The sequence below is a fragment of the Macaca thibetana genome, chromosome 6 (assembly GCF_024542745.1).
Source record: "Macaca thibetana thibetana isolate TM-01 chromosome 6, ASM2454274v1, whole genome shotgun sequence".
NCBI lineage: Eukaryota > Metazoa > Chordata > Mammalia > Primates > Cercopithecidae > Macaca > Macaca thibetana.
In genome coordinates this window covers 54470938-54496313 of record NC_065583.1, presented here as the reverse complement: position 1 = coordinate 54496313, position 25376 = coordinate 54470938, and the positions used below count along the sequence as shown (strand labels likewise).

The 25376-nt window shown below is 39.5% G+C and overlaps 2 protein-coding genes and 1 pseudogene across 2 annotated transcripts in view; 1 reads left to right on the top strand and 2 right to left on the bottom strand.

The window, feature by feature from the left end:
* Positions 1 to 25376, bottom strand: part of C6H5orf63 (chromosome 6 C5orf63 homolog) — a 471154-nt gene that overhangs the window by 70366 nt on the left and 375412 nt on the right. The window lies entirely within an intron of this gene.
* The window catches only part of MEGF10 (multiple EGF like domains 10), a 396429-nt gene that overhangs the window by 48544 nt on the left and 322509 nt on the right, over positions 1 to 25376 (top strand). The window lies entirely within an intron of this gene.
* Positions 14789 to 16068, bottom strand: LOC126957647 (28S ribosomal protein S5, mitochondrial-like; annotated as a pseudogene).

Sequence of the window (25376 nt, the reverse complement as noted above, 5' to 3'; positions counted from 1 at the left end):
GCAAGAGGTGACAGAGTTATGAACTAAAGACATAATCTCAGGAATAAAGAGAAGACATGAATCAAGAAATATGTAGATTAAATGTCAGGTTGATGAAGAGTAGAGAGGATCCTCTAGGCTTTCTAGCTTGGGTGAAAGAGTGGATGGTAGAAACATTAGATGAAAAATGGGTCAGGGAAGGAAGATGGTTTGAGAGAAGACCATATATTTAAGCAACTCAATGGAAGTGCGTTTTTTTTTATGGGAAGTGATATCTGAGTCAAGCTGGGGTAGAAATCTGGGTGAGAGGTGCACATTACAGAAGCATCAGCACAAAAGTAGTAGTTGGAAACCAGGAGAGGAGTAAGCTAACTCAGGGAGGTATAGAGAGAAAGGAGTGCAGGAACCAAGATGGACACCTGGAAAAGGAGCTTGGGAAGGCATCAGAGCAAACCAGAGGGAGGCGTGAGGAACCAGGGGAGTCCAGTGTCACAGCACTCAAAAGAGTAAAAGGATTCAACATGCCAAATGCTACAGCTTATAATTAAATGACTGAAAAATGTTCATTGGGTTTGTCAATAGGATTTAATTGGAGATGAGGATGAGGGTACTTGGAGAGCACTGATGGGAATAGACTGGGTATCAATAGGTTGAGGATTATATGGGAGGTGAGGAAGTGGTGACAATGACTATGGGATGCTGTAAGGAAATTTTTCGGTGAGAAAGGTTTGAAAGCTATTGGGCTTGAGTGATTGGAATCTAAGAGATCATTTCATTTCTTTTTCTTTTTCTTTTTTTTTTTTTTAAGGTGGGAGATGTTTGAGCATTGTAATAGCCTGAGTGTTTAAATGTTCAGAAGGTAGGATGGGAGGTGGGCTTCAGCCAGGTCCTATTAACTACGACCCTGGTTGCCTGTTGTCCCTGGGAACCTGAACTCCTGATCCTTTTGCTCCTTCTAGAAGATTAAATTTACCCCTTTCTAAGGCCACTAGTACAGATCTGGCTTGTTGGTCTTAATAATCTTTTATATTTTCTGTCTACTGTGAGGTTCGGTGATTGATTTATTGATGGCCCAAAGAAACATAAGTGCATTTGTTGGTCTAGAGTAGTATATTGAGTCACGCTGCCATGGAATAAGAACAGAGGAAAGAATGAAATATGGTGGAAAAGAATTATCCTTACCCTCTGACATCCCTCTCCATTCTGTAATGAGCATTTCCTTGCTGACTTGCCCTGGTAGAGAGCTATTCGCTTCAAAGGGAATAGCATTATTTTTGGGTAGAAAAAGATCAGGTAATGGTAAGTTTGCTATTACTTCTGGAAACCTGTGATTTAGGACATTATTAAAACTGCCAGTAGCCATTCTAGAGGTAAGGGAGATCAAAAGCCATGTCCCAGAGGCCATCTCAAAACTGTGAAACTCAGTTCCCTGCTTGCTAGCATCTGAGAGTAAAGAAATTAGGCTCTGGCAATAAATGTAAAAATGGCTTATAAACCAAAACAGGCTCTACAAATGTCAGTTATTTCCATCCTTTCTAAAAGACTGTTTGCAGAAATATTTGCCTGAAGACCCCATAGTACACAAAATGAAGCAACAGTAATTCAAAGGCAATTGTATTCTTTTTTAAAGTGTATGTTTTACTGCAGCATGGGAAACTAAACCTCATTTTCTGCTTAATGCCCACTTGACAGACTTAGTGGAATAAAAAGTCACCCACCATCTCATGTACTGTGTAAGTATGTGCTGAAGCAGGCTTGTTATTGAGTAACCACAACACAAAATGAAAAGCACTTTGTCACCATGCCTCCTCAACTGCTGTGTGAATGCTAAACCTCCAATAAAACCTGTGAGCACTAAGAAACAATTAGTATTAATGTTAGAAAGACTTTCACCCATTTGGGGGAGAAAATATGCACTACATAGTTATAATCAGGAGAATGACTAGCCATGTGCAAATAAAAAGAAAAAACGGTAGGATTCATAGTGGGTAACATTCACCATTAGTGCTCAGAGGCACACGGAAATGAAAACAGGCACATTAAAAAAAAAAAGAAGCAGCAAAACAGAAACATCATCTGTAGGATCTGACAAGAGAAAACCTTTCCCTCCCACCAGACCCAATCACACATATCTTACTTATTGATACTTGAATATATATGAAGATGACTTTTATTTCTCTAGTTCAAGGCTTTGCTCCTGGTTAAAACACAAATTCCTGGGAAAGTATTATGGTTTGAATCTGTGGTGTCCCCACCAAATTTCATGTCGAATGGTGGATTTCTCATGAGTGGTACCCTGTTGGTACTGTCGTCATGATTGTGATAGAGTTCTCACAAGATCTGATTGTTTTATAAGTGTATAGCACCTTCTCTCTCTCTCTCTCTCTCTTTGTTGTTGCTCTAGCCATATGATGTGCCTGCTCTCCCTTCACCTTCTGCTATGATTATGTTTCCTAAGGCCTCCCCAGAAGCTGGGTAGATGCTGGTATCATGCTTCCCGTATACCCTATGGAACCAAAAGTCAATTAAACCTTTTTTCTTTATAAATTACCCAGTCTCAGGTATATCTTTTTTTTATTTTTATTTTTATTTTTATTTTTTTGAGACAGAGTCTTGCACTTGTCACCCAGGCTGGAGTGCAGTGGCGCCATGTCAGCTCAATGCAACCTCCACCTCCCAGATTCAAGTGATTCTCATGCCTAAGCCTCCCGAGTAGCTGGGATTACAGGCGTCTGCCATCACGCCCAGCTAATTTTTGTATTTAGTAGAGGTGGGGTTTCACCATGTTGGCCAGGTTGGTCTCGAACTCCTGACCTCAGGTGATTCGCCTCCCTTGGCCTCGGCTTCCCAAAGTGCTGGGATTATAGGCGTGAGCCACCATGCCCGGCCAGGTATATCTTTGTAGCAATGTGAGAATGGCCTAATACAGAAAGGGAACATTGAAAATTTCTCATCATTTATTGCTTCATTGCTCAGTGTCTGGCTCTATTTTGAAGCAGGAGGATGGCTTCTAAGGTGGAGTGGAGGGAAAATGGAGATGCAAGAGGCAGCCCGTGTTCTCTCTATAGTCTGCTTAGGGCCAGAGCAGCCCGGGATGTTGCAGCAGTACCCATCCTTCTCTGTGGTGTCAAAGTCTCAATTTTCATTCTAGGTAGACATGTATCCAGTGAAGGACCACATTTCCAAATTTTCCCCCCTCTCGCTTCTTACAACTAGGGGTGGCTAATAAAATATAGGCAGAAGTAGTTTAGCAGAACTTCCAGGAATACTCCTAAAAAGGAAACAGGCCCCCAAGAGGCATGTTCCTTGCCTCCCCACCTCTTTTCTCCTTCTTTCTGCCAAGAATGCAGATGTGATGGCCTGCAAAGGGCTGATGCTCCAGCGACCATCTTGTAAGTGTGAGGATAAGGGCCAGTACTTTGAAACAGAGAGCTGAAAGGAGCCTGGATTCCTGGTGACGGTATGGAGCTCTTATGCCAGCCCTGAACTGCTCACCATTGGATTTACCACATGACAAAGAAAGAAATCGATCTTAGTTAAGTCACTCTTTTTTTAGGTCTCTACTACTCATAGTTGAACTCAATTTCTAACTGATACAGATGTATATACACTTGTGTAGTAAACACAAAAGCAAAATAAAATAAAAATCCAAACTAAAATAAAACCTTTTTATTTTTATAAAATAAAAAGCAAAATCTAAAAACCCTGGCCAGAGTTCTGTATCTGGCTCTGGATCCCACAACTGAGGATGGATTTGGACAACTTGTTAAGCTTTGAGAGCAGATCCCTGCTACACACACACTCCTCACACACCACACGCAAGCCAAATACATTTATGAAACACGTGATTGCCTGTAGTATTCTACTGAGTTTCATGATAGGAATATTTCTTGTTTCTAAGTAGCTCACAATGCATGATAGATCACGCAGATGCAGGCACAATAAAATATTTGAAAAACAGTAACTACAAACACAAGTTAAAAAGACTAGGAATATTTTGATAGACTATAAAAAGTGATATAGAATGTCTATCCAAAAAGATTATTGTACAAAGAATTTTGACCTGGTAGTTCACATATCATGTGAGAACAAAACAAGTGGGAGTGCTCCTGAAATAGAAAGGATTTTACAGTGGAATGGACTTTCAGAGTAGGATTTACTAAGAAATCAATGCAGCTGACCCTTCAGGGCCCTACATCTGCATGGCCCCTTCCAACATCCCAGGAAACATGCTAGACATATGTTCACAGGTTCTTCTATTTTTGTAAAATTCGTATTATAATTAACACATTTTCATCATTATCAGTTTTGATCACTGCTTCTGTCCAGCCCGACTTTATCTGTGTCATACTTCCCTTGTGTTGGGTGGGGGCAGAACAAGCAGGGGCATCTCTGGGATCCAAGTAAGAGGAAATTGAGCTAAGAATGCGTTCAGTTTGCATTTAGTGGACTATAGTTATGAGCATCACAACTGCTTCTTTAGTAAAACTGTTCCCAGTCATTTGGTGAGGAAATGTATTCTCGGAAGCTTCTTTTGTCCACTGTGGCATCATGACCTGAAGGTGTGGGTCCAGAAGCACTGCCCTACAGCATCCCATGCCTGAAGTATCTGAGCAGTAACAGTGGACGAGGTTTGAAATGTACAGATCCAGATGTTACTCTGAAATGTTCTTTCAATGATCTGATGTGCAATATTTTTTATTTTAAAAATGCGGTAAAACACACATTAAAATTTGTCATCTTAACCAATTTTAAGTGTACAGTTTAGTGGCATTAATTGCATTTACACTATTGTGCAACCATCATTACCATCGATCCACAGAACTCTTTTCATCTTGTGAAACTGATACTCTGTACCTATTAAATATGCTTGCCACAAAAAGACAGATATTTATATGATTGCATTTATGTGAGATTCCTACAGTAATCAGATTTATAGAGACAAGAAGTAGAATGGAGATTTTCCGTTCCCCTTTCTTCTTGTCCATGGCAACCACCATTTTACTTTTTGTCCCTATGAATTTGATTACTCTAGGAACCTCACATAAATGGAATCATATAATATGTGTCTTTTTTTGTGACAAGCATATTTAATTTGGCATAAATTTGGCATAAAGGTTCAGCCATGGTGTCTCAAGTGCCAGCATTGCCTTCCTTTTTAAGGCTGAATAATATTCTATTATATGTATATCCCACATTTTCTTTATTCATTCGTCTGTTGATGGACACTTTGGCTTGCTTCCACTTCCTGGCTATTACAAAGATGCTTCTACAGACATGGGTGTGTCCATATATCTCTTTGAGTCACTGCTTTCGGTTTTTTGATGTACTTTATGTTTAAAATTTTAAGTGAAGGATAAGTTTCTCATTGATGCCTAGTTAAAATGGAAGTTCTTGAGTCTTAGGAGTATCTTTTATGACGCAGTATGTGCAATTATAAACACACCACATATATAGTTTTTTTTCCTTTTTTCGTGGGACTTACACAAAATAGAATTTATTAGACTTTCTGTATTTGGAGGCACAAACCTATGGCAATGCTACAAAACAGTAATGATGTCCATGTGTGAAGTCATGTTTTATTCATCCCAACTGTCAAAAAATATTTTGATCAACTATACTAGAGGAAAGACTGACTTATCTTTCTATTTTCTCTATAGAAAATGTTATAAAATCATTCATAAGAAGAGGCGATCAAATAATATGTCACCATTGAATGTGGAAAACAAGTATGAGACAGTAGTGTCAAGCAGTTAATGCACAAAACATATTCTGTTATTTTTCTGGATTTTGTGGTGTTTGTAGTCTTTGTTAGCTTTTAAAAACGTGCAATTTGTTATGGCTTCTTATGCTGAAGGTATATTTCCATTCTTACCTATTTCTGTATGTGTAATGTTGTATTGATTTCTTAAAGAGGGACCCAAATTATGTATGTTTTGGGCCCACAAAATCTGGATCCTCCCCTTTGGGGAGGAGCCTCAGTTGCCTTGGCTCAGGAGATCTCAGTTTTCTTCACCTCCATCCCACTAGATACCCTGGTGCCCCAAATTTCTTGTTTATGTGTGTCCTCTGCATTGTGTGTGGGCTTTTCCCATGGGGTACTTAGGCTGGGACTGAACAAAGTCTAGCACTGATAGGCATCATTCCACTGGGCACTCCGTCAGAGGTGCTGGCTGCAGTCAAAGTGGAGTCCTCTTGGGACAACCAACAGGAGCTAGCGGAGAGGGTTCTGGCAAAGGTCTGGGAGGTTCATGCCTAACTCAAGGCTGGGCACTTGGTGGGTAATGAGCCATGAGCTTCTTTGAACTCGTAGTTAGCTTTTAGTTCTTGGGTAAATTCCACAGGGTAGGGTTAGAGGCTCCTTTACCAACCCCTCTCTCCCTAACCCAGGTCAAAGACCCTGATTTGTTCTTGGTCTGGAGGAAATCCCCCTCTTTCTTTGCGTATTCATCACAGATGCTCCTTCTCTTCTGAACATCTTTTCTCTTACTCTTTAAAAATAGACCCTGGACTATTTATCAGGTCAATTATCTAATCCTTCCTTCCTGGGGTGGCAAGAGAGGCTGTTAATCTTCAAGTCCTCCCAGAAGAATAAGAGAAATGCTTACATTCTAAGTGCTTTTAAAGCAGTAAAGCAAGAGAAGAAATGCCACAGTTGCTATATTGAAACAGCCTCACTCATTCATATCCTGACACACAAATAACAAGGATTAAAAAAAAAATTGGAGATGGAAGTGAGCTTAGAGGTGCTATAGTCAACCCCAATACTTTTATAGATGAAGTAAGTGAAATCCATAGGGGGTAAATGATGTTGCCAAGGTCAAATCCTGTGAACCACAGAACCAGGCCCATCCAGATCTTTTAGACTTCAGTCCAGTATGTTATTTTCTCTGATATATTCAGGTAGGATTTGTTGATGAAGTTTTAGATAGAGTTGTCAAATGCCATATAATACTATTTTATGAAAATAGATTTAGAAACTTTTTGCTGGAGGTTTAAAAAAATTGAATAAGTTCTCATTTATTTGTGTTGGCTTTAGTATTGCCCATTTGAAGTTTTCAAAAAAGACTATAGATCTTCAAAATCTCTTTAGCCTTAAGAGTATATGATTTTCATTCATCCATCTTCTTTTGCAAGTATTTCTTAAGGTGCCTTCTATAAGCAGAACGCTATGTTATGCACACAGAATAAAATAATGGGACAAACAACAGAATGTAAAACAGGGTCCAAGCCCTGGGAGCTTAATATCCAGTTGGGGAGCAAATGCTGCCCTCCCCCGTATACAAACACACACATAATTAATAATATGTACATAGCAATATAGGTTACTTCTCAAAATGATGATACAGAGAGTTGAACACCTTTCCATCTGTGTGGGCAAAAATGTTCATTGGACCAGAGCTCTTTAAATAGAGATGTGTACTGGATTGTCTTACAGATAATTACAAGTCATAGCCATTATTTTGAGTGCTTTCTGAGATAGGGCACACTCCATATCTCAATCATGTTAGGTTTCCTTTCCAAAGCATCTCCTTGATTAGATAGGGCCTGCAAACAGGGAAGCTAACTCAAGGAGATGGCTCAGGAGGACACCAATGCCCCAGCACTGAATGAAAGGAATCGGTATAAATATCTTGAAACTAGTTGCTTTCTTTTTTGTTTGTTTGTTTGTTTGTTTTGAGACAGAGTCTCGCTCTATCTCCCAGGCTGGAGTGCAGTGGTGAGATCTCAGCTCGCTGCAAGCTCCGCCTCCCAGGTTCATGCCATTCTCCTGCCTCAGCCTTCTGAGTAGCTGGGACTACAGGTGCTTGCCAACATGCCCGGCTAATTTTTTGTATTTTCAGTAGAGACAGGGTTTCACCGTGTTTGTCAGGATGGTCTCGATCTTCTGACCTCGTGATCCGCCCGTCTTGGCCTCCCAAAGTCCTGGGATTACAGGCATGAGCCACTGTGCCCGGCCCAAACCAGCTGCATTCTTTTGTCCAGAATTCACCCCTGCTTTTATGGGTATGTGCGAGTGTGTGTTGGGAGGTGTTAATTAGCATTCTAGTCTGCAATCTTCAAAGTGACAATGCAATCAGAATAATTTTAAAATGTTCACTTCCTTCCCCTTATTCCCTTCCTTGTCCTTTCACCCATTCAAGCCTCTAGGTGATTCTGGTCTCCCCACTATAAGATTCTCACAGCTGGGGGTATATGTGTGTGCCTGCAGGGTCACAGGGTAGAGATAAGGGAAGTTGATGTGAGAATAGTGCTTGGTGCATTCCAGAGAGAGGAATGAGCACTGCTTTTGGAGCAGAGTCCTGGGTAGGTGGTAGAAACTCCTAAGAAAGGGAGTGGTTTGAGACCAAAGGGGTCCTATAACTTAGAAAGCAGAGTCCTGGGGAGGTTGAAAGACTGCAAAGAGAGAATGTCTGCACAGAGTCAAGACTTACAGAGTGTGGACAGCTTTGTAGGCTCCCATAAGTTCCCATGTCTTAATTGAGCAGAGAACCAGCAAAGTGATTATGATGCCTGCATGGAAGTAGGAGATGGGGTCAGCTGATGTGATTGGGGAATGTCTTAGCCATGCCTGCATGGGCTGCATGCGAAAACCAGATACCTCCCTTCCCAAAACTTGGCATGACATTGACTTTGAAAGGGTGAAAGTCTTTAACTAGGAAGAGAAGAGCTTCTTGCCATCTGGGAGGAATAGGCCTTCTGAATAGAAGAAGAGTTTTGCTAAAGAATAATGAAATTTTATTTTCAGCACCCCTGAATTCATTCATTGGGATTCATATGCACTATACCAATTTATTTTCCTCCCTAAAATATATCTTAAACAATTACTCTTGTCTTTGTTTGAACTGTTGAAGTTTCATAGGCAGGATTCAGATACAAATTTATACAATCTTCCTAAAACTCTGTGGCTTCCTGTGGTTCCAAACCAATTTTTCCGGTATCTGTGCAGACTTTAGAAAATTCAGTCTAAAAATCTGATCTGACACTTGGAAGAAATACAACCTTTAGCAAAACCCACCAGGGCCATCCTTCAAATGGCTTGGCCTCTCTGCTGGAAATATTTCTGGACAGGTTTTTGCGAGGCTTATATGTTGGGACTCAGCTGGAATTTACAAAATGCAAAACTGGAATTGATCAATGTGGTGTTAGCTACACTCTTATGTACTGAAAACAGAACCATCTTAGCAGAATGCAGAAAATGAGGAAGTAGAAGATGCCCTAAGCCAAAGCACACCAGCAGCCTATTTGGTGGAGGCAGGAGGGTGAGGCGGGAGTGAGTGATCAGAGGCCACGTACTATAAAATCACCTACAACTTTATGGTCAGGGGGCTTCTAGAAGGCTGACAGGGAGGGGAAGGCCACTTCCTCGAGAGTGCAGATTAAATGCTTCACAGGCCAGGTAACACAAGTTAAAGAGGTGATTGAGCCTCCATCAGCATTTAAACAGGTATTTGGAAAGAAAGATGAGCGTTTCTACCCCAGTTAAAGTCTTGCCTACTGACTAGAGTCATTTTTTGAAAATTGAAGTAAAACTAACGTAACATAAAATTAACCATTTAAAAATGTACAATTCAGTGGCATTTAGTACATTCATGATGTTGTGTAACCACCACCTATGTCAGGTTTCAAAGCATTTTCATCACCCCAAAAGAAAACCCTGTACCCATTAAGTGGTTATTCTTCCAGTCTCCTCTCATCCTGGTTCCTGACAGCCACCAATCTGCTTTCTGTCCCTATAGATTGACTTTTTTTCTGGGTAGTCATATAAATGTATTCATGCAATATGTGACCATTTGTCTGGCTTCTTTCATTTATATAATGTTTTCAAGTTTCACCCACGTCGTAGCATTTGAGTAGTTCTCATTTGATACACTACTTTGGAGGGACACAGAAAAAGTAAAACTTAACTATATATTTTAATCACAGCTTTAGGAAGAGGAGACCTAGGGTCCAGTTCATTTCCCCACATAGACCTCTTCTCCTAGATTCTTTATCCTCATTTGAAGTGGACATTGGTTGTTTTGCCTGTCCAGTTTCCAAGTCCCTGGTAATAGCTCATGATTTATGTGGGTCACAGCTCCTCTCTCACTCAGCTTTTGGAATTCAGGTGATGCTGACCTGACTTCCTCACTTCTTCAATGGGTAGGTACTGACTTTAGATCTGTCCAATAAGGGCTTCCATCTGTTCGGCCACGTTCAAGAATGGAACATACACCAGTTGCAGAGGTTCCTCTTAGAACTACAGAAATGTGCTCCCTTCCTTTTGGACCTGAAGCTGAATGGTGTAAGCCTGCCAGGGGTCTCCATGTGGAGAGCCAAGCCAACAGCAAAGAAAACGGAGGGAAAGGAAGGCATGACAGCATTGAATCCTGGGACATTATTTAGTCATTTTGTCCAGACATATTTAATTAGCAATATGTTTAAAGAGTTACAAGCCTTTCCTTCTTTTCTTGTGACAGTTTGAGTTGAATTTCTATCATTTGCAACCTGTCACTGTAAGGTACAAACATGACCATACTCACCTAGGGCTGAGGCAATGTGAATAAGGAGGACATTGTCTCCTGGTGCCCAGGAAATGCCTTAGAGCTCTTCCCTGGAAGTGAGGACTCTGATACTCTATATTTTTCTGGTTTGTCTGGTTGTACTTTTTTTTTTTTTTGCCTAGTTGGATAACAATCTTTAATGAACAATAGAGCGTCAAAAAATACGTGAGGCAAAAACTGCAAGGAGAAATAGATGAATGCACTATTATAGGTTAGAGACACCAGTACCCCTCTCAGAAATGGATAGATCTAGCAGCAGGAACATCAGTAAGGACACAGTTGAAAGCAACACCACCATCAACCAACTGGTTATAATGGACACATTTAGACCATTTACACTTTAGGTGATTATGAATATGGCTGGGTTTAAATCTACTATCTTGTGTCTTGTTTTCTATTTATTTTACCTGTTCCTTGTTCTATTTTTCCTTTTTCTGCCTTCTTTTAGAATGCAATCTTAAAACTTAATAATAAAAAGTTTTAAGATTGCATTTTTATCCTCTTTGTTGGCTTAATAGCTGTAACTGTGTTACTTCAGTGATTCCTTTAGAGTGAATTTTTAGTGCACATCTAAACCAATCTACCTTCATATGATACTACATGACTTCAAATATGTAAGAACCACATGACTACATATTTCCATTTCTCCCCTCTCCACCTTTGGGCTATTATCATATATTTTACTTCTACATGTTGAAAATCACAATATGTTATTATTATTTTTGCTTTAAATAGTCAATTAGGTTTTAAATATATCTAAATAAAAGGATATATGAAATTCTTTATGCATATAATGATAACCTACTTAGTTATCATTTCTAGTGTTCATTTCTTTGCATAGAAGCAGGTTTTCATCTGTTACTATCTTTTTTCTGCTTGAAGAACGTCCTTTAACAACTCTTGTAAGGCACGTTTGCTGATTAATTCTTTCAGATTGTACGTCTGGAAAACTCTCCATTTTGCCTTCATTTTTGAAAGATATTTTCATTAGGCAAAGAATTCCAGGTTGGTAATGTCTCTCTTTCCATACTTTGAAGATGTGGTTCCCTGTCTCTTACCTTGCATTGTTTCCAGCAAGAAAGCTGCTATCCTCTTTGCCTTTGTTCCTCTGTACCTAATCTGTCTTCTCTTTCTCTCTCTTCCTCACTTCTAGAATTTCCTCTTTATTGCTAGTTGTAATTTGATTGATACAGTTCATTGTATCTCTTGGGTCTCAGTAGTTGTCATCAATTCAGCTAGTATTTCTTCAAATTTTTTTTATACCTCCTTTCTCCAGGGACTCCAGTTACTATATATTTGACTCCCGAAGTTGTCCCATAGTTCTCTAATGCCTAATTTCTCCTACCATCTCTTCTTCAATCTTTTTCCTGTTTATTTTTAAGTTGCTGTCTTCAAATTCTTTCATATAGTCTTCTGAGATGCCCAATCTGCTGTTAACCCCATCTAGTGTTTTTCATCAGATATTGTAGTTTTCATCTCTAGAGGTGCAGTTGGTGTTTTGTATCTTCCATGCCTCTACTTAGTATGTTTTTCTCTCTAGCTTTTTGAACATATGGAATACAGTCATAATACTTGCTTTAATGTCCTTGTCTACTGATTGTCATTGTGCCATTCCTGGGTCAGTTTTGATTAACTGATTTTTCCCTTCATTATGAGCTTTATTTTCATGCTTCTTTGCATACCTAGTGATTTATTAGATGCCAAGTATTGTATATTTTACTTTATTGGGTATACTTTTTGTATTTCTGTATTCTTAAGCGTTCTGGAACACAATTAAATTACTTGGAAATAGTTGTGTTCCAATTTGGTCTTGTTTTTAAGCTTTGTGAGTTGGGACCGGGGTAGTTTTTATATAGAGTTAATTTTTCTATTAGTAGGGAATCTTAGTTCTCTTCCAATGCCACCTAGATTACAAGGTTTTCCACTGTGACTATTGAAAACAGGCACTATTTTCAGCTCCAAACACTGTTCCCTCTAATTCTTGTGGGTGAGTTTCTTCACAGTCAGGCACTGTTAGTGTGGAACTGAATATTTGATGAAAACTCTCTGCAGATCTTAGTTCTCCTGCTGTGCAGCTCTCTCCTCAAAGGCATTCTCCCTTGTGAACTCTAGCCACCTCGACTGCCCAACTGCACCTCAACTCCAGGAGATCACCAGGTCCTGATGGGGTAACACTTCCTGGAGCCATAGACTTTCTCCAGATAGTAAGTACAGATAATTTTGCTTCTCCTCTCCAAAGGATCATTGTCCTTTGTTGCTTAAAGTTCATTGTCTTGATATTTGTTAGATATTTAAGGAAAGAAGGTAAACTAACAAGACAGGTAACTTTCAGGAAATAACTATCTTACCCTAGCAAAATACCACAGGGGGTTTAAAAAAAAAAAAAAAAAAAAAAAAAAAAAAAAAGGAGTCCCACTCTCACCAGATAATGTCACAGGCTGAGAACTTTCTTCATCATCCAGCCTAACATGGCCTTCTCCCTATCCCATGGTGTCATTAGGGTGCTCTGCCTACTTCCAGCAGAAAGGCATCAGTGGAGGTCTCGGGTAGAGCCACATTAGGGATCCTGGATCTCCATCCTCACTAGGCAATAATGAGGCAGTGCCCCACACCAGCACTGTCAAAGGAAGCATGCTGAGAGATTTAAATAACTCCCAGTTTCATAACATAACAGTGAAGATGTCCAGGATACAACCAAAGTCACTCATCATAACAAGAACCAGGCAATTGTAAACTTGAATGAGAAAAAACATCAAGGGATGTCAACACTAAGATGACACAGATACTGAAACTTTATAACAAGAATTTTTTTTTTTTTTTTTTTTTTTTTGGAGACAAGGTCTTACTCTGCCGCCCAGGCTGGAGTGGTGTGAACAAGGCTTACTGTAGCCTCAACCTTCTGTGATCAAATGATCCTCCCACTTCAGCCACCTGTGTAGCTGGGACTACAGGTGCACACCACCATACCTGGCTAACTTTTAAATTTATTTTTATTTTTTGTAGAGATGAGGTCTCACTTTGTTGCCCAGGCTGGTCTCAAACTTCTGGGCTGAAGCAATCCTCCTGCCTCAGTCATGCAAAATGCTGGGATTACAGGCATGAGCCACCACACCCAACTGATGACAAGGATTTTAAAGCAGCCACCATAAAAATGCTTCAGTGAGTAATTGTGAACACTCTTGAAGCCATTAAAAAAAAAGTCTCAGCAAATAGGAAACCTCAGCAAAGAAACAGGAGACATAAAAAAGAAATCAAATGGAAATTTTAACTGAAATATACGATGATAGCCAAAGTTAAAGTACTGCATGGATGGTTCAAGAGCAGAATGGAAACAAGAGAGAAAATAATCGGTTATCCTGAAGATAAAACAACAGAAATTACCTAAACTGAGCAACAGAGAGAAAACAGACTGAAAAAAAAATAAACAGAGCCTCAGAGACTCACGGTATGATAATAAAAGATTTAACATCTGTCATCAGTGTCCCAGAAAGAGGACGTGGGTTGGGCAGAAAAAGTATGCAAAGAAATTTAAAAAGCATATATATTCCACAGAATGAGTAAAAACTTTTGTAAAGCACGTATCTGATAGGGGGCTTATACCTAGAAACTATAAGGAACTCAATAATGACCAAAAAAACCCACAAACTTTTTAAATGGGCAAAAGCTCTGAATAGACATTTCTACAAAAAACATATATAAATAGCCAATAAGCATATGAAAAGATGTTCAACATCATCATCCATCAGGGAAATACAAGTCAAAATTACAATGGTGTAAAATTAGTCACCATTTAACATTCCCAATAGTAGCCGACAAGCTTCTGTTTCCACTGTGGAAAACAGTTTGGCAGTTGCTCAAGGTAGTCAAGTTACTTAACTGCTCTGTAAAATGAAGTTAATCACATTCACTTTGGGCAAATGAGTTAATATATATTAGCTATAATAATTATAGCAATTATTATTGTGCATATTATTACTGATTGGGTCAGACTATTAGCCCTATCTCCCTAATTCATTTGCTTTTGCTATTTTGGATGAATATTTAAAGTAGTCTTGAACTGACTACTTATGTAAAGGTCCTATCACATTGGCATATACCATGTGCTCAGTAAACGAAAGCTATAATTATTCATTTCTAAACAGTTTAAAGATTAAACTTTCCTAAAAACAAAACAAAAAAACCAAGGCAACACCCCAAGCTGTGAGGGGCTGAGTCTTTCCTAGGTGCGGGGCAGCACAGGCACTGGCTGCACAAGGCCAGGGAGGTTACGTGGCGGCTCTCTTTAAACCAGGTCGCACAGAGCGCTTCTCTCCCTGCGCAGTCTTCATGTCTTCCCAGTCCAGTTTGATGTCTGGAACCTTATCATTTGTCTCCAGATCCTTACTCAAGGCCCCCTGGGAGAAGGCAACCAGGATGGGCAGAGGGCCACATTCCTGGATTTCCACAACATGGAGGCCCTTCTTAACAGCCAGCTGTTGATGGGTTTTCTGTCTGGAGAGCCCACGGAAGAGGCCCCAGGTAAGGCTGAGCCTACTGACAGACCCAGAGACCTTGGCATACATGTCGTTGATGCCAGTGAGCCTGCAGATGGTAATGATGGCCCTGTGGCAGTAGAGGCCATAACCTTTGGGTTGTTTCTTCATCTTGATACGTGTCCTTTTACATCTTAATGAAATATCATGGAATATTGTAGGGTCTTCATATTGTTCTATATAATGCAGATAGTGAACTGCTCTGTTCTTTGCTTTCCTAAAAGTGTCCACCCGTTCAATGGTTTTCACAACAGCAAAACCTGCAGCTCCTTTTCTGTTCCCCACAGCCACCAGGACATGGACCGATTTCTTTCTTCCCTCTTTCCGCTGTCATATTGAAAACATTTCTTACCTCAAGTATCCTGGTATCAAAATCCTCATATGTTTCTCCACTGGGACCAGGGTCAGGCAGGCCAAGACTGACGCCTCTCCATGAGTTTCCACTCCATCCTGGCTCCCGTTTAACCTTCATCTTCCTCTTTAGGCCCCACTCTTCTCTCTGCTGGATCATGTCCGCCTCCACCTTCTCCCGCTCTTCCTTGCGTCTTTGGGCAATGGTTTGCACTGCTCCATTTTTCATAAGAGGGACATTTAGATCAGGCCACAGAAAACAGTAACGCCCTTCACCAATGATCAGACCCCGGTTCAGATCCTTTCCTTTCTTCTTTTTAGTTCTTTTGCCTCTTCCTTTTCTTGCTGCAGTACCAGTCCCTGCCAAAGTACCTTTCCACAGCTCAACTGCCGTCAATTTAGTGAAGAAACTGTACGCTGTATACTGGGCGCATCAGGTGACTGGGGGAAGAAATAACAGCATTGTGTCTGCAGCACATGGCCTAAGGAGGGGTGTCTCTGGTTCCCATTGATGACAAAGGGCCGTTGCTGAGAGAGGTCTTCCATGCCAAAATGGAAGCTGTTGGTAAGGTGTTTAGGGAAAGCTACCTCCCCAGTAAATGACCCGCTGTCCCGCTGCACAGCACAGGGAGGCAGCCCACAGTGCGCACCGCCGTCATCATGCTGGAGCCCGAGCAGCGCTTCCGTTGTGCTTTAAACCTATTATTCTGTTAGAGTAGTTGTGGCAAAGTAAAATAACATTTGGACTTTTGATATTTACCTACTTATTTATATCTTTAATCTTAAATATTTTTAGTATAAATGTATATGAAAGGAGAAACAACTCTAAACTTCTTTCTCTTTGGTTTTGTGACCTTAGATCCTTGATAGGAATACTCTTTTTAGTTCAATAGATTGAAGGATAGAATTTCATTCGTTAGCATAGAAAACAATGTGGGTCATTTTACTAATAAAAAACCTTGAGGAATAATATTTTATGTCCTCAAGGTCTTTCTGGCTCACATTGTCATAAGAGTTACAAAAACAAAAAAACTTTAAAAAATTACAGTTTTTCGGGGTCTGTCTTTTTAGGTTCTAATGTTTCACACTAATTCAGATGGAGACTTTTCCTATTCCCTAAAGACATTCTCCTCTCTAACAACAAGACTCAAAGTTTTAAGATGAACTCTCAACTACAATTTAGTGAAAAGTAACCAGAAAAGAAGTTTCTGACATTTTGGACTGGATGAAAGAAAAATCCCCCCATTTTCTCTTTTGCTTTAAATGAAAAGAATATAAATTATAGAAAAGTAGTCTCAAGGATATAGTATTTTAGCTAAGGATTTCTTTTATTAACATAGGGATTCACTTTGCCTTTGAGTCTTTTGCAAACAGCATTGGAAGTGAAATAGCTTTATAAAAAGTTACCTTAGCCTACAGAGGTTAATGAACTTATTCTGTAAAAAATTTAGATTTTGTATATTTTAAAAACCCTAAATAATCTGGTCAGATGTTGTGATGGGTTGAACTGTGCCCTCCCAAAAGATATGTTGAAGACCTAACCCATAACACCTCAGAATGTGAACGTATTTGGCAATAAGGCTGTTGCAAATATAATTAGGATGAGGTCATACTGGAGTAGGGCAGGCCCTTAATCCAATATGACTGGTGTCTTTATGAGAAGACAGCCATATGAAGACACGGAGACACACATTGAGAATGCAATGTGATAATGAAGGCAGAGGATGGAATTATGCTGCTACAAGCCAAGAACATCAAAGATTGCCAGCAAACACCAGAAGCTGTGAAGGACTTCCCTGCAGCTTTCAGAAGGAGCTTGGACCTGCTGACATCTTTATTTCAGACTTTTGATGTTGAGAACTGTGAGGTGATACCTTTCTGTTGTTCTAAGCCACCCAGTTTGTAGTATTTTGTTATCAAAGTCCTAGGAAACTAATACAGCTTCTAATAATAATCATCATTTTTTATAATCTTAGAAAAAGAAAATATACCATAAATGAGATCCTACTTATGTAAATATCAGGAGACCTCAGAAAGTCACTTGGCAATGCTGTGACCCATGATCTTTTAAAAAAAATCTGACAATTTTGTGTTATAATGTAGAAGACTATGGTTTGGATAGAGCTCCAAGTATCCTTAACACATGATGGGAAGAATGTGGTATCCTGCACAACTGCTGTATTCTTGCCCTGGACCCAGTTGCTTCTTGAGCCCAGAGGTCCTCAAACTCATGTATAGAAACCCCATCTCAGTGGGATCTCTGCATTTCCTATCTACCTTCCTTTTCTTCCTACTTTCCCTTGCCTCATTAAAACAACAACAACAGTAAAAATAACAACAACAAAACCCAGCCAGAATGTAGATGGGTCACCAATGATATAACTGATTTGTTGTCTTATTTCATCTATTTTATCCACCCCCCCAGCTTTATTGAGGTAAAATAAAAAATAAAATTTATCTGCATATATTACAAGATGTGAATGTGATAACTTGAGATACATACACATTGTGAAATGATTACTATAATGGAGTTAATTAACACATCCATCACCCTAACAGTTATGACTGTGTGTGTGTATTTGTGGTAAGAATACTTGCAATCTCTTAGCAAATTTCCAGTAAACAACATAGTATTAATAACTGTAGTCACCAGACTGTATGTGAGATCCCCAGAACTTATTCAGCTTATAGCTGAAAGATTGTACCCTTTGACAAACATCTCCCTGGGCAACTACCATTCTACTCTCTGTTTCTATGAGTTTAACTAGTTTAGATTCCACATTGTATTAGGCTGATCTCACACTGCTATAAAGAAATACCTGAGACTAGGTAATTTATAAAGAAAAGTGGTTTAATTGGCTCATGGTTCTGCAGGCTGTACAGGAAGCATAGCAGCTTCTGCTTTCGGGGAGGCCTCAGGAAACTTTTACTCATGGCAGAAGGCAAAGCAGGTGCAGACACAGGACAGAGAATGGGGAGGTGCTACACACTTTTAAACAACCAGATCTCACAAGAACTCACTATTAGAACAGCACCAAGGGGATGGTGCTAAGCTATTCTTGAAGGATCTACACCCAAGATCCAGTCACCTCCCACCAGGCTCCACCGCCAACATTGGGGATTATAGTTCAACATAAGATTTGGGCAGGGACAGAGATCCAAACCATATCAAACATATAAGTGAGTCTATGCTGTATATATCTTTCTGCGTCTGGTTTATTTTGCTTAGCATAATGTCCTCTAGGTTCATTTATGTTGTCACAAATGGCAGAATTTTCTTTTTCATGGCTGAATATTCTATTCTATTGCACCACATTTTCTTTTTCTTTTTCTTTTTTTTTTTTTTTTTGAGATGCAGTCTTGCTCTGTCACCCAGGCTGGAGGGCAGTGGTGCGATCTTGGCTCACTGCACACTCTGCCTCCTGGGTTCACGCCATTCTCCTGCCTCAGCCTCCCATGTAGTTGGGACTACAGGTGCCTGCCACCATGCCTGGCTAATTTTTTGTATTTTTAGTAGAGACAGGGTTTAATCGTGTTAGCCAGGATGGTCTCGATCTCCTGACCTCGTGATCCACCTGCGTCAGCCTCGTGAAGTGCTGGGATTACAGGCGTGAGCCACTGCACCCGGGCTGCACTACATCTTCTTTATTAACTTGTTGATAGACATTCAGATTGTTTCCATGTCTTGGCTATTGTAAATGATGCTGCAGCGAACATGGAAGTACACATATCTCTTCAAGATCATGATTTCATTTCTTTTGGATACAATGACCAGAAGTTGGATTGCTGGATCTATATGGTAGTTTTATTTTTAATTTTTGGAGGAAACTCCATAAATTAGAGTTTTGGAGGAGACTCCATGCTGTTTTCCATAATGGTGGTACCAATTTATATTGCCACCAACGGTGTACAAGTGTTCCCTTTTATCTACATTCTTGCCAACACTTGTTATTTTTGTCTGTTTGATAATAGCCATTCTAACTGGAGTGAGATTATATCTCATTATGGTTTTGATCTGCATTTCCTGAGTGATTAGTGATGTTGAGGATTTTAAAAAATATACCTGTTGTTCATTTGTATATCTTTTGAAAAGTATCTGTTTAGGTCCTTTGACCATTTTTAAACCGAGTATTTAAGTTTTTTTTGCTATCAAGCTTCATGAATTCCTTAAATATTTTGGATATTAACCCCATATCAGCTGTATGGTTTGCAAGTATTTTCTCCCAACAACAGATTGGTTTTTAATGTGATAAATCCATAGTTTTGCCCAACCTTTGAAATAATTAAAACATGCAGGAATCCAGACTGGCAGCCACTTGGAGAATGTGCCTCCAACTCTTTCTGGGCAGCACCTTAAGAATTGCTGTGATAATTACCTAGTCGTGGTTCTTAATTCTGGTTGCACATTAAAAATCACCTGGGAAGCTTTGAAAGCCTTCTCACTCTAGACCAATTAAATACAAAATTCTAGGGACAGGGCCTAGGCACCAGTGATATATATATATATATATTTTTTTTAAAGATCTTCAGGTGATTCTAACATACAGCCAGGGTTGAGAACCAGTGGCTTACTGTCATGTTGGGTTACTGTTGGAGCCCAAATGCCCTAATAACGAGAAGCAGAGGTGAGCACCCGCTCTGCTCCTCACAGCCCTCTGCTTTTTGTCTGATTGCAGTTATGTAAAGCCCAAGTGGAACTAAGACTAAGCCTGGTAATTGTCATGGCAATGCCCTAGATTTTCCTATCAAATCCAATCTTATTTAGGGTGGGAGACACAGGAGTGACTCTTGTGAAATTAAAGTACTTCTGCCCCTATTTAGAATATTCAGCATTAAATTTGACAGAGTTTTGCCATGAAATTTCGAATACCAAAACTTTTAAAAACAGCAGATCTCACCTGATTCGCAAAAGTTTATCATTAATTGTAAAGTGTGCTTGATCCCCAGAATTATCTAGGCAATCAGCATCATGCATAGCCTTTAATGCCTCTGTCTGCTGAGCATGGGTTCTGCATATTGATCACAAATTTGAAAATTTCTCTGCTTATGCCTCATCACTCCTGTCTTTGATTGAGTATAACATAAATGGAATTTGAAAATCGTGGAGCTGTGGGAGACCTGTGGAAATCATTTTGTCTAGTTCTTTGCCCTTACAATTGTATGTCTAATTTACTAACACAGTCAGGCTACCAAGGTCCCTTGTTAAATTCATGAATGCCCTAGCATGGACAACTGCAACATCCTTCTAACTGGTTTCGTCCTCCTATCCCCCCTTTCTCCATGTTACAATCAGAGTAATCTTTCTAAATACAAATCTAATCAGGTCACTCTCTTCTTTGCTTAATATTCTTTGATGACTCCCCATTTACCTCAGGTCCAAATTTAAACTCCTTAGCCTCACCTACGATCTGTGAACTGATCTAACCTTGTCTGCCTCTGTGGCTTCATCTCCTAGAGCTCTCCTTTCTCACTCTAAATTGCAGTTATAATGGGATTCTAAACGTGCTCAATGTAGTTCTCCAAATGTGTCCTCTATGCCACCATACATTTGCACATGCTGTTCTTTCCCTCTAGGATGTTTTAGAATCTAGAAGATTGGGTGCACGGTACTTATGTCCTGAAAAAGAAGCCTTAGTATTTTGTTTTTTGAATAAGAGTTTCACAGTTACATAACAAGAACAAGGTCAAATGGATTGAGAATAGAACTCTCTGGGTTTGGTGGTGGTAGTGTTGGTATTTCAATGGCCATAATGGAAGAGAGAATGATTTCTTTATCTCTATCTATCAATCAATCATATCTATCTAATCTATCGTCTCTATGTATTATATCTGTCTGTCATGTATATCTAGCTACCAATCAACTAATAGTTGTATCTCACATATAGAGATTTAGATTAGTCACACTCCTCAGTTTATGGTATGTTATTACTGCTAGTCCACACAAAGCTGCTATTTAGTTTTTTTTTTTAAACTCTATTAAAACTTCTATGGACATTCCTCACTCCTATTTTTCTCCTCCCACATAAGAAACTATTCCAATGTATTTAATGAGGATCTTTTTATTTGTATGTATTCTTTGGTGTCCATATATTTTAACATTTCTTTTAACAGTACTGTGTTCTATATCTCCTATATATTTCTTTTTTACTGTTTTTAATATCATACATGTTGCTATATGCACATCAGATCTGTGGCTTTTTAACTTCTGCAACAATCATACTTCAGCTATCCACCTTCACTTCCTCTATGCCAGGTAATGAACACTCAGATGGACCCCAACTCTCTGTCCCTACAAGCAACATTGAAATGTATATTTTCTCAGATGTCCCTTTTGAAATGTGAGAGACTATATTTGGGACAGGTACTAAGGAATGGGTCCTAGTTATGTGCACACCCAATCTGACCAAATGGTGCTATAGAGGTACCAAATTGTGATACAGAATGTGGGCCGATTTCCATGCCCTCCAGAAGTGCATGATATCCCCACCTCTCCACCAACACTTGGCATTTCCCTGCTTCCTAATATCTGCACATATTATAGGAGTAAAGTGATGCCTCATTTGTTTTGTTTTTGTTTTTTTAAGTAGACTTAATTTTTAGAGCAGTTTTAGATTCACAGTAAAATGGAGCAGAAGGTACAGAAAGTTCTCATAGCTGTCCCCCATGCTTCACCACTCTCTTCCATGATCAACATCTGGCACCAGAGTAGTACATTTATTACAACTGATGAACCTATATCTACACATCATTATTACCTAAAGACAGCAGTTTTCATTAGGGTTTTCTCTTGGTGTTGCATGTTGCATAAGTTTTGACAAATGTATGATGATCGGTATTCACCATTATAGTATCATACACAATAGTTTCACTGCTTTAAAAATTCTCTGTGGAGACAGGCACGGTGGCTTACACCTGTAATCCCAGCACTTTGGGAGGTTGAGGCTGGTGGGTCACCTGAGGTCAGGAGTTTGAGACCAACCTGACCAACATGGAGAAACCCTGTCTCTACTAAAAACACAAAATTAGCTGGGTGTGATGGCGCATGCCTGTAATCCCAGCTACTCGGGAGGCCGAGGCAGGAGAATCGCTTGAACCTGGGAGGTGGAGGTTGCAGTGAACTGATGCAGAGATTACGTCTTTGCACTCTAGCCTGGGCAACAAGAGCAGAACTCCATCTCAGAAAGAAAAAAAAAAATTTCTCTGTGGTTGGCCAGTTCACCCCTTTCTTCCTCCTTGTCCTCTAGCAACCACTGATCTTTTTGCTGTTTTCATAGTTTTATTTTTTCCAAAATATTGTATGGTTGGAATCATAGAGTACATAGCCTTTTCACATTGGCTTCTTTCATTCAGTAATATGCGTTTGAGGTTCCTCCATTAACTTTCATGGCTTGATAGCTAATTTCTTTTTAGTGTTGAATTATATTCCTTTATTAGATGTTGTCTTCATCCACTTTGTGTTGGTAAAACAGAATAACTGAGAATCTATAAAGAAAAGAGGTTTATTTAGCTCACAGTTCTTCGGGCTGAGAAGTTCAAGGGCACTAACCTGGCCTCTGGTGAGGACTTCCATGTCACATCATAACATGGTGGAAAAGTTCAAAGAGGAAGGGGGCACATGCAAAGAGAGAGAATCAAGGGGCTTCCTAATTTTATAACAACCCACTCTTGAGGGAACTAATATATTCCTGGAGAAGTAGCCCAGTCTCACCAGAATGAGAACTCACTCCCTACTGTGGGAATGGCACTAAGTCACTGATGAGGAATTTTCCCCATGACCCAAACACCTCCCACTAGGCCCCACCTCCCAAAACCACCACATTGGGGATCAAATTTCAATGTGAATTTTGATGGGAACAAACAAATAATATCCAAACCATAACAGATCTATCACAGTTTATTTATCCATTTACCTACTGAAGGATGTCATGTTTGCTTCTAAGTTTTGGCAATTATGAACAATATTTGGCAATTATGAATAATTATACAGTATAAATATATGTGTATGGGTTTTTTTGTGGATATAAATTTTCAATTCATTTGGATAAATAACAAGGAACATGATTGCTGCATTGTATGATAAGAATATATTTAGTTTCTTAAGAAACAGCCAAATTGTCATCCAAAGTGGCTGTACTATTTTGCGTTCTCAATGGCAGTTCCTGTTCTTCCATCTTCACCAGCGTTTGATATTGTCAGTCTTCTGAATTTTGGCCATTTTTATGGGAGCATAGTAGTATCTCAATATTGTTTGAATTTGTGTTTCCTTAATGAAGTATGATGTGAAATATATTTTCCTATGATCATTTGCCATCTGTATATGTTCTTTGGTGAGGTGTCTGTGCAGGTCTTTTGCCCATTTTTATTTTTAATTAATTAATTAATTTATTTTTGAGACAGGGTCTCACTCTGTTGCCTAGGCTGAAGTGCAGTGGTGTAGTCATGGCTCATTGCAACCTCTGTCTTCTGGGTTCAGGTGATTGTCCCAACTCAGCCTCAAGAGTAGCTGGGACTACAGGTGCAATCCACCATGTCCTGCTCATTTTTGTATTTTTAGGGTTTCACCATGTTGGCCAGGCTGGTATCAAACTCCAGACCTCAAGTGATCTGCCCACCTTAGCTTCCCAAAGTGCTGGGATTACAGGCATGAGCCACCACACCCAACCTCATTTTTAAATCGAGTTGGTTATTTTCTTTCTTTCTTTTTTGTGTTTTGAGACAGGAACTTGCTCTGTCATGCAGGCTGGAGTGCAGTGGCATGATCATAGGTCACTGCAGCCTTGACCTTCTGGACTTAAGCGGTCCTCCCACTTTGGCCTTCCAAAGTGGTGGGATTACAGGTGTGAGCCACTGTGCCTGACTGGTTATTTTCTTATTGTTTAGCTTTCTTATTGCTTCTTATTGCTTATCTTCTTTCTTTTTTTAAAATTTCCAACTTTTATTTTAAGTTCAGGGGTACATGTGTAGCATGTGTAGGTTTGTTACATAGGTAAATGTATGCCATGGTGGTTTGCCGTACAGATCATCCCATCACCCAGGTATTAAGCACAGCATCCATTAGTTATTCTTCCTGATCCTCTCCCTCCTCCCACTGCCCACTGGCTCCAGTGTGTATTGTTCTCTATGTGTTTTCGTGATTCAGTTCCCACTTATAAGTGAGAACACATGGTATTTGTTTTACTGCTCCCGTGTTAGTTTGCTAAGGATAATGGCCTTCAGCTCCATCCATGTCCCTGCAAAGGACATGATCTCATTCCTTTTTATGGCTGCATAGTATTCCATGGTGTATATGTACTACATTTTCTTTATTCAGTCTATCATTGATGGCCTTTTAGGTTGATTCCATGTCTTTGCTATTGCGAATAGTGCTGCAGTGAATATACATGTGCACATATCTTTAAAATAAAATGATTTATATTCATTTGGGTATATAACCAGTAATGGGATTGTGTGGTCGAGTGATATTTCTGCCTCTATGTCTTTAAGGAATTGCCACACTGTCTTCCACAATGGTTGAACTAATTTATACTCATACCAACAGTGTAAAGGTGTTCCTTTTTCTCCATAACCTTGCCAGCATCTGTTGTTTTTGTCTTTTTAATAGTAGCCATTCTGACTGGTGTGAGATGGTATCTCATTGTGGTTTCCATTTGCATTTCTCTAATGATCAGTGATAGTGAGCTTTTTTACATATGTTTGTTGGCCACATGTATGTCTTCTTTTGAGAAGTGCCTGTTCATATCCTTTGTTCACTTTTTAATGAAGTCTTGTTTTTTCTTGTAAATTTGTTTAACTTCCCTATAGATGCTGGATATTAGACCTTTGTCAGATGCACAGATTGTAAACATTTTCTCCCATTCTGTAGGTAGTATGTTTAGTCTGTTGGTAGTTTCTTTTGCTGTGCAGAAGCTCTTAAATTTAATTAAATCACATTTGTCAATTTTTGCTTTTGTTGCAATTGCTTTTGGTGTCT